This window comes from Cibotium barometz, chromosome 61, assembly GCF_041138505.1.
Source record: "Cibotium barometz isolate CiBa-2024 chromosome 61, ASM4113850v1, whole genome shotgun sequence".
Classification (NCBI taxonomy): domain Eukaryota; kingdom Viridiplantae; phylum Streptophyta; class Polypodiopsida; order Cyatheales; family Cibotiaceae; genus Cibotium; species Cibotium barometz.
Genome location: NC_141106.1, coordinates 753,052 through 763,086, shown reverse-complemented (window position 1 = coordinate 763,086; position 10,035 = coordinate 753,052).

The window sequence follows — 10,035 nt, the reverse complement described above, 5'->3', positions numbered from 1 at the left end:
TAATCAATCATGTCAAGTGCATTAGGCTTGACTCTTGATGGAACATCTAGACAATAAACTACATCCCTAAAACCATAAGACCAGGCAATATCACTTCATTCTTGAGTTGATCATGGATGCAGAGGTGGAGATGGTCTATTACTTTATTTAGTGAAGCAAAACGAGGGAGGATCCATTAGGGATTACATAGCGCATACCTAGTATCTTAACTCTTAAGGATATTGAAAAGCTTAGCAATGAGAAACTTCTATCATGCTTTTTCATTTTAGAGCCATATGAGCACTCCAAGAGTAGCCACCAATGGAGTAGTAATGCAACAAGCAAAGTTGCATAGAAATTACAAAGAATCTCATGTTCTAGGCTTGTAAAGAGCACGTTGAGATTGATTATCACTTCATGCTTGAGTTGATCTAGGATGGAGTGATAGTCTATTGCTAACAATTGAGAGTTATGCATACATATCCTGTGAGAGATCTTTTAAACATTGATTCAACACTAGGCCAAAGAGTTACCGAGGTTGGACATTGCAGGGTAGTGCTGAAAAGATGCGGGGGAGAAGAGAGCTTGAGCTCTTGCAAGCACACACACACACACACTCACAAAACCCTAAAAGAGAACACACGAGGTGAGAGGCTGAAAATCTTCTTCTTCTTCACACAACACTCAACACACCATATACAAAGATAAGAGTACACCTAATATGAAAAGGTACTCAACCAAATACATACTAGGGTTCTCTATAGTGTGAACCCAACTAAATGAGCTGGCGCTATAACTATGCCAGTCTCTAGAATGGTTGTCACACAGCCTGTCATCCCACTGGCCGCATATCACCCATGATCTCACCAACCATGCTAGTGGTGTAAGTGTGGGGCCTATCCCCCAGGTGGGTCATCAGTGTCCACCGTCTCACTAGATGAGCTCGATATCTCAACACTCCCCCCCTTGAGCTCAACTCTATCTCATGTACACCAAGCGAAGCCTTGAATCTACGGAGCTTCTTTGTACCCAATGCTTTGGTGAAGATGTCAGCGACCTGATCTTGTGTGCTGACATAAACAAGGTCAACATCTCCTGCCAAAACCTTCTCGCTAACAAAATGGTAGTGGACCTCTATATACTTTGTGCGAGCATGAAAAACTAGGTTCCTGGCCAACTGTATACTGCTAATGTTGTCACAGAAAATGAGGACTTGTCTCTCCACTGATAGACCCAAATCTGCAAGTAGCTTTCTCAACCGAGCTACCTCACATGCTGCCATAGCAGCACCTCTATACTCGGCCTCTGTACTGGATAGAGCAACCGTAGGCTGCTTCTTGCTGCTCCAAGTCACAGCAGTACTCCCCAAAGAAAACATGAAGCCACTAGTAGATCTTCTATTTGAGATACTACCAGCCCAATCGACATCTGTGTACCCATGTACACATATCTCTGTCCCAGTTTCATAAAATAGTCCACAATGCAAAGTAGACCTCACATACCTCAGTATGCATCTCAATGCATCCAAATCGGCTTCCAAGGAACTTGCATAAACTGACTCACCAACCCAACAGCATAGCTCAAATCTGGCCTGGTGATCGTCATGTAGATCAAGCTTCCTACTATGCACCTATACATAGTAGCATCCTCCAAAATCTCTCCTCCTGAATCTGCACTCAACTTGCCATTCTGATCCAATGGCACTGAGATAAGCTTAGAGCCTGTCATACCATACTTGGACAACATGTCCAAGCCATACTGTCTCTGCAGTAATCCAATACCATGTGGTGACCTAATCACCTCAATGCCCAAGAAATATCTGAGCTCCCCCAGATCCTTCATCTCAAACTTCTGTCTAAGCAAGATCTTTACATCAAAGATCTCTGCATCATGGTCCCCCGTAATGATCAGGTCATCTACATAGATGACAACAAGCACAACCCCTCTATCACTGTGTCTCACATACAGCGAGAAATCTGCATTGGCTACATGAAAGCCAATAGTGACAAGATATTCAGAAATCTTGTCAGACCATGCTCTTGGTGCTTGTTTTAAGCCATACAAGGCTTTCTTCAACCTGCAAACATGCTCGGGGTGACTCACATCCTCATAACCAGGTGGCTGCAACATATACACCTCTTCCTGCAAATCCCCATGCAAGAATGCATTCTTTACATCCATCTGAAGTAAAGACCATTGCTTCGACGCAGCCAGTGCTATCACAACACTCACTGTTGCCATCTTGGCAACTGGGCTGAAAGTTTCCTCATAATCAATGCCATATGTCTGTGCATATCCTTTGGCTACCAATCTAGCCTTACACCTGCTTATGCTTCCATCACTGTTATGTTTTACTTTGTACACCCACTTGCATCCAATGGCTTTCTTGCCTTCAGGCAATTGCACTAAATCCCAAGTCTCATTTCCATATAGTGCATCCATCTCCTCATCCATAGCTTTCTCCCAACACACATTTCCAAATAGCCTCATCAATGCATGTGGGCTCTACAACCTGTACAACTTTTGCCATGTACGCATAGTGATGTGCCACATAAACATCATAGGTAAACCTCTGCACAGGATTCTTCACTCTCCCAGATCTTCGCAGCTTTGCATTCATGGCTTCCATAGCCTTTACACCACGTGTTCTTATAGCTGGTATCCCAAGATCCTCATCAAGGCTCATCTCTGAGCCACTAGACTCTCCATCAACATGAGAATGCCCTGCAGAAACGTCAGGCATACTAAGGAGCTCAATCACTTTCTCTTTGCCTTTATGTGATGTACTAATCACATTTGCAGGACTGGTATTATGAAGCAGCCTGCCACTCCATGGTCTATCAACAACTGAACCACTAGATGAGGACTCTCCTGGTCCACTCAAAGACTGTGATTGCCCAACTTGCATTCTGTGCAACCACATTTCCACTCACATCAACCCCAACAGCTTCTTTTTCAGCAGCATACCAGTTGCTCATCTCATAAAAAACAGTATCTCTACTTACCCTCAACTCACGTGTAGCAGGGTTATGACACCTGTATCCCTTTTGCTCAAGGGAATACCCAATAAACACACATTTTTCAGCTTTTGGATCCAACTTAGTTCTCAGCTCATCTGGCACATGCACATATGCAATGCATCCAAAGACTTTCAGATGAGACAAATCAGGTTTTCTGCCCCAGTAAACCTCTCCTCTCTGGAGTTACATCATGTATGGCTACAGTTGGAGTCTTGTTCATGATGTAAACTACTGTAGAAACAGCCTCAGCCCAATAGGTATGCGGCATATTCTTCTCTCCCATCAATGCTCGCGCAATCTCAGCAATGTGCATGTTTTTCTGCTCAGCAACTCCATTTTGCTGCGGAGTGTATCTGCATGTAAACTGTCTCCGAATACCATTCTTCTTCAAAAATTCAAAGAACTCATTGGAGAAGTACTCTCCCCCTCCTGACCTTAGGCACTTTACATATTTCCCTGTTTGCTTTTCAACTATAACTCTGAAATTCTGAAAATGAGTGAACACCTCACCCTTCTCCTTCATGAAGAATACCCACACTTTCCTTGTGTGGGTCATTAATAAATGTCACATAATACCTACAGCCTCCCATAGACATGGTCTTCGTAGGACTCCATACATGTGAATGCACAACATCTAGTGCATTTCTACTCACATTTCTGTCACGTGAAAATACATGCTTTGTTTGCTTTCCAAATTGGCATGCTTCACATATTTTCTACATACCTTCAACTTTAAACTTTGGCAGCCTTATCACAATTCCTTTAGTCTACATAGACTTCATTCTCTGCACATTCACATGTCCAATTCTTTTATGCCAAATGTCTGTGTTTGCAACAATTCCTGAACCATTTGCAAACATTGCAGCACTCACTTCAGGCATGTTTACATTCAATGTAAACATTTTGCCCACTCTGTTGCCTTTTGCAACAAACCTGCACTTGTCTTTAAAGTCTTCAACATAATAACCATCAGGTTTAAACCAAACCTGCAAACCCTGCTCAATCATCTGGCCAACTGAAACCAGATTCTTTGTTGTGTTCGGAACATGAAGTACATCTGCAAGGTACTTCACTTTGCCATCCTGCATAGATAATGGCACATCTCTAACATGGGCAATTGGATGACAGTGTCGTCCCCTGTTTACAAAAACCTAGTCTTTCAAGGTTTTTCGTCTCCTTGAACCACTCCCCACCATGACTTGTCATGTGGTTTGAAGCACCTGAATCAACGTACCATACATCATCTTTATGTGCTGCTCCAACATTTTCAGACATGGCATTAACAACATGCTGTATAACAAACAACCTTTCATTATCCTCATTGTTTTTGCTCGAGGATGCATAGTTGTTTTGCTACAATTTTCCATTTTGCATGTCAGCCTGCTTCTTATAACAATCTGCCTGCACATGTCCAGGCTTACCACACAATAAAAGCATCCACGTGTATCATTATACTGCCTTTGCCAATTTCCACGACCTCTTTGACTCCCCATGCCTCTGAATTGGCCTCTTCCACCTGCGTGTTGTTGTTGTTGTGAATTCTGGGACTGTTGTTGTTACAGCTCTGCTGGCCATAATTCTGATTACCTGTTCGGCCACCTCCTTGGCCATGTCCACGACCTCCTCTTCCTGAACTTGTGTAGAAGGCATGTTGCTCTAAACTATTTTTGTTTTGTGAAGACCGTTGGTCTTCACCCAAGCTCTTCTCTTCTATAATCAACATAGATACCAAATCTGTGAAATTGGGAATGTTTTCCCCAGTCTGAATAGACATCTTGAACGCCTTGTATTGTGACCCGAGACCACGTAGATAGACTTCCACCTTATCATCATCATTTACTAAAACGCCAATAGATGTAAGGGATTCCACAATACCCTTGATCTTCAATGCATAGTCATTCACAGACATACTCTTTTTCTCCACATTATGAAGTTCATTCTTCAACTGTATCTTTCGTGCCTTGGTATTCGTTTCATAGAGTTTTACCAAGGTGTCCCACGCCTCCTTAGGTGACTTGGCACCTGTATGTGCCCAATCATGGTGTCCTATATATTGATAGAGCCAATACATAGATTTTCTGGCTCTTTGGTTCCAATCCTTGAACTCTTTCACGTCTGCAACAGTCGGATTGATCTCCAGTATCTCTGGTGCCTCTTCATGCTCACCTTCTATGTAGTCCCAGTAACCCTTTTCCATTAGGAAATTTGTCAACCTGAACCTCCAAGCATGGAAGTTGTTCTTATCAAGCGTCTCAGCAACAATCTGGTTTATGCCATCATTTGACATCTTGCCATACACACAAATTTACCAGAAACAGCACTTTGGTTTGTCCTGCACAAACTACTGTATTTTCTACAGCGGTACTGTACTACACTCAAATGTCACAACCAGTGACCTCAATGTGCATACATACACCCCAATGGCAAATGTTGACCTCCTTGCAGCACACACAATGGCAACTGTTGACCTCCTTGCAGCACACACAATGTCTGCCAACCAATCTGTCTTCCTGTAGTTCTTAAAACAAAGTTATGCAGAGATTCAATGACTTACCTGCAGTGCTCGAAATCGCCTGCTTTCCGAAAAACGGAGGTCCTAACGCGCCCGAAACGCATTTTTGGCCCAAAAAATACTATCCGATAGGACCATTTAGTTTTCCTATAGCTTTACTCCCACGAAGAAAGCTCCTCAATTAGAGATCGTTTGCCGGTGCCTCCCGTAGAGCTCCCGACAAGGGTGTAGTCATCGCCAACACAAATAGGAAAGAGTAGATGAAGCTCTTACCCTTGTATCGCTTCCTGTGTTTCTCTTGCTTGCACCTCAACCCTTAGCATGAACCATGCTCTGATACCATGAAAAGATGCAGGGGAGAAGAGAGCTTGAGCTCTTGCAAGCATACACACACTCACAAAACCCTAAAAGAGAACACACAAGATGAGAGGCTGAAAATCTTCTTCTTCTTCACACAACACTCAACACACCATATACAAAGATAAGGGTACACCTAATATGAAAAGGTACTCAACAGGGTTCTCTATGACCCAACTAAATGAGCTGGCGCTATAACTATGCCAGTCTCTAGAATGGCTGTTGTCACCACACAGCCTATCATCCCACTGGCCGCATATCACCCATAATCTCACCAACCATGCCAGTGGTGTAAGTGTGGGGCCTATCCCCCAGGCGGGTCATCAGTTTCCACCGCCTCACTAGATGAGCTCGATATCTCAACAAGTGCTAGAAATTAATTCTCCCCCCTCTTTATAAGGAGAAGTTGCTTTGTATGAATGTACAAATTCCACTTTTAGACACTAAATGGTGGCGGTTTAGTGTGACCAAATGGATAAGAGATGGCTTACATAGTCTTAAGATCCAACCAACAAATATGATGCATGCAAGTGCTTCACGGGCTCTAGAATCGTGACAACTTGAAACCTAAGATGGTGTAATAGTGTTGTCAAGCTAGAGTAGTTCAAACATCCTTAAAGTCTCTAGCCATTTTGTAATAAGCATCCAACTAGATGGCTTTGGATAACTGAATATAATCATACATCTTTGAGTCACGTACTCTCTCTTGAAAGCATGGAAATAATTGATCATTGGTCAACCTCTCTCGAAGTTTACACCAAGAGTTTAAATATTTTAGAATTGGGTACGAATATATTTTAAAGCCTTGTGAAATTGTTGTCTTTAAGCTTTAGAGTTTTTTATTGATGAGCTTTACCATCTAACATTAGGAAAAATAAATAATTTTTTTATAGGCTAGTTGAACAACTCACAAACTCACAAAAGGATTCAAAGGTTTCAAGATGCTAGATTGAATCTCCATCACTTCTAAACTTCTGTATCAATTTAGCAAAAATGGCTTCATCTATGTTTACCCTAATGAATGTGATGTTCCTAACTCCCTTCTTGTAATCCCCCTTCCTATTTCTTCAACCATTCTTAACAAATCAACCAAGGTTGCAGCAATAAGTTGTGAGATTGGTCTTAGGTTTGGTCTTATCGAGTCTCGAGCTTATCGAGGTAGTATGCCTCGTGCACTCTAGAATTGGGCAAATGTTGAGGTGTATGCCTAGGGTTTGGAACATTATGACCACTTATTTCCCTTAGATTGTCAATTGGAGTTTGATCCTAGGCTGACAGTAGCATTGCCTACATATGTGCAAGGGAATCAAGTTGCTGCTCCACCAGCCAACAAGACCAAACCTTAGGCACCAAGCTACTATCAAGCCCATGTAAATTGTGAAATTGATATCCAAGTTCAATGGGACTTGAGACCCCATTGCACACCTGGAAGTGTTTGATCAAATGTGTGCCTCATATAGATGGCCTAAAGACCTTGTACAAGTAAGTGCCTTTAGCCTCACCCCATAGAAGGAAAGTCAGGACAATGGTTTCAATCACTAAACTAGAAGGTTGACTGCGACTCCCTAAAGACCATGAAACCGAATAGAACCTAGTTGATCAGCTTTACAATGTCAAACAACAAGAGATAGAATCCATCAGAGACTATATCAATAGAGTGAGATACTTTCACTCGAGATGCTTAGACAGTGACAAGTTCTTTGATGAAAAATTAACTGCTGGGAGATTCCTAGAATCATTGATTTGACCTTGCATAATGCCTTGTACTCAGAAAAGAATAAGAACTTTGAACCATGCTATAGAAGTGCCTTAGACTTTGATGATAGCGTTCAAGGAATCTCCCTGAATGAACCCTTCTAAAGCATCCTTTGACACAATACCTTCCAAAGTAGGCATAAAAGGGAAAGAGCCACATGCCACACTAGCTACAGAAGACTTAGCAGAGTCATGCTCATGCAACAAACGACTGAGCAATGGAAGGTTGGGGTAAGGAAAGATAAGATAGGCCAACCATATCTGTACCCTAGACATGAGTTGGTCTGGTATTCAATATGTCATGTGCCAACCACATAAGCACGGAATGCCCCCACCTAAGATTGAAGCAAGGAGGTATCTGGTGCACATACTGCATGAGCATGGGAAACCATGACACTATCCATTGCTATAAAATTCAGCCTTAGAGGTAAAAATCGATGGTTTCACCAGCTCCATTTAGCCAACACCGCTGGCCTTGAGAGCTCCACCAACAAGACCCATGCTTGTCAATGCACCTTAACTACCCCTACCACCTTTGGTATTATCATAACAAAAACCACCCATTCCACGAGTGATTCTCATGAACCAATTGACCCTAATAGAAATCCTTGAGGGGGAGGAAGAGGGAATAGTAAGGGACACTAACTACCTAGAACCATTAGAGGTTCAAACTCCCCCAAGTCAAACCTAAGCCACTACATTCAAGATGGTGATAGTGTCTACCCTCCTATATATATTGCCGCAATATGATCAAATAGGGAAAGGGACATTAACCAACCACCTATTCCCCGAGTGATCCTCATGAATCAATTGACCACCCTAACAAAGTCCCCGAGGAGGAAGAGAGAATTGTAGGGGATACTAGCTAACTATGGAACCATTAGAGGCTAAGAGTCCTCCCCACCAAGTCAGATCCTAAGATGGCGATAGTGTCTACCCTATATATATTGTTGTAGTATAATAAAATAGGGGAAGGAACATTGATTCCCTAGGATCCCGCATGCCATTACAATAATATCATTGTAAGGGACCCCATGGGGCGGTAGAGTGTCCCATGAAGAAGGCTATGGTGTCCGCACCAACCAACCCACAACCATTAGTACCACTTTGCACAGGATGTGGCATTGACCACATGTACAAGGATTGTCTATTAAGAGCATCTAATCTAGGTTTAGCCCGTAAACATAAACCAAGTACGAGCCTTTATTTGTTAAGCGTCAGGGATGGGCTATTACAAATGGTTTAGCCCATATGAATAAACTAGTTATGAGCCTTAATTTGCTAAGCATCAGGGATGTGCTAGTACAAATGGCATCTCTCAATGTTGTGACTAAAATGCAGAATAGGAGGAGACATGCTACTCATGAAGTTGGATAGGCTTCAAATCCTAGTACTCAGAGGGAAAATAAGTTGACCACCAGTCCTACTTGTCGATGAAGTTTCAGAACAGTATAGAGTTACTCCTAAGACTAGAAGACAAAGAACCAGGAAGATAGGATAAGGGGAAGAGTGCATGAAAGTTCCAAAAGGACCATATTTTCCAACATCTCTTTATCTTCTTCAAAGGAAGAGGTGAATCCCTAGCCCACCAAAGACCTAGAGGAATTAGTCATAGACCCTAGCAACCTACCTAAGAAACCGGCAGAGTATCCTAATCCTATTAAGGGAAAAAGTAGGCTCAAAGAATCCCAAGAACTAGTAAGAGCATGCCAAGCTCAAATGGAGGTTGAACCTCTAGTGTTCCCAACCATTGCAGATGATGCTTATGTAGAAACTAGTTTCACAATTGGAGATGATGCTAATGTAGAAACTACTTTCACCATTAGAGAAGACACTAATGTAAAAACTAGTTTCACCTTGCTCAAGAGAAGACCAGGGAAATAGCTAATCCTTCCATGACCCAAGGAAACTCGGAATAGGGATTAGAGGATGAGGAAAAAATATTTGAGGCCATGGTCTCCGAACTCTTGGATAATGACTGAAGAGTACCACACTCACTGGAACCTGTGCATATTTCATACACCATTACCAACCCCAAAAGCTATGGAAGTGATAATGGATAGACACCAAGAGACATAGTTGAACTCTTCATGTTACTTTCCTCTCAAGTGTAAATTCATGTTGGCCCCTTACTCTAAAGGAAGTCTAATCCTACGGAAGGACTTAAAGGATTGGATGGATGGAAAGTTAAAAGTAGGAATGGAAGAACAACCGATTCGAGTGCTTGGATGAGTCATAAAATGATGAACCTCCTAAGGTAGATCCCATTCACCACGCCTTTTCAAAGGTACTGGTGAATAAGCTAGGCCATTACTTTAAAATGATGAACCTCCTAAGGTAGATCCCATTCACCACGCCTTTTCAAAGGTACTGGTGAATAAGCTACGCCATTACTTTAAAATCAATGACATG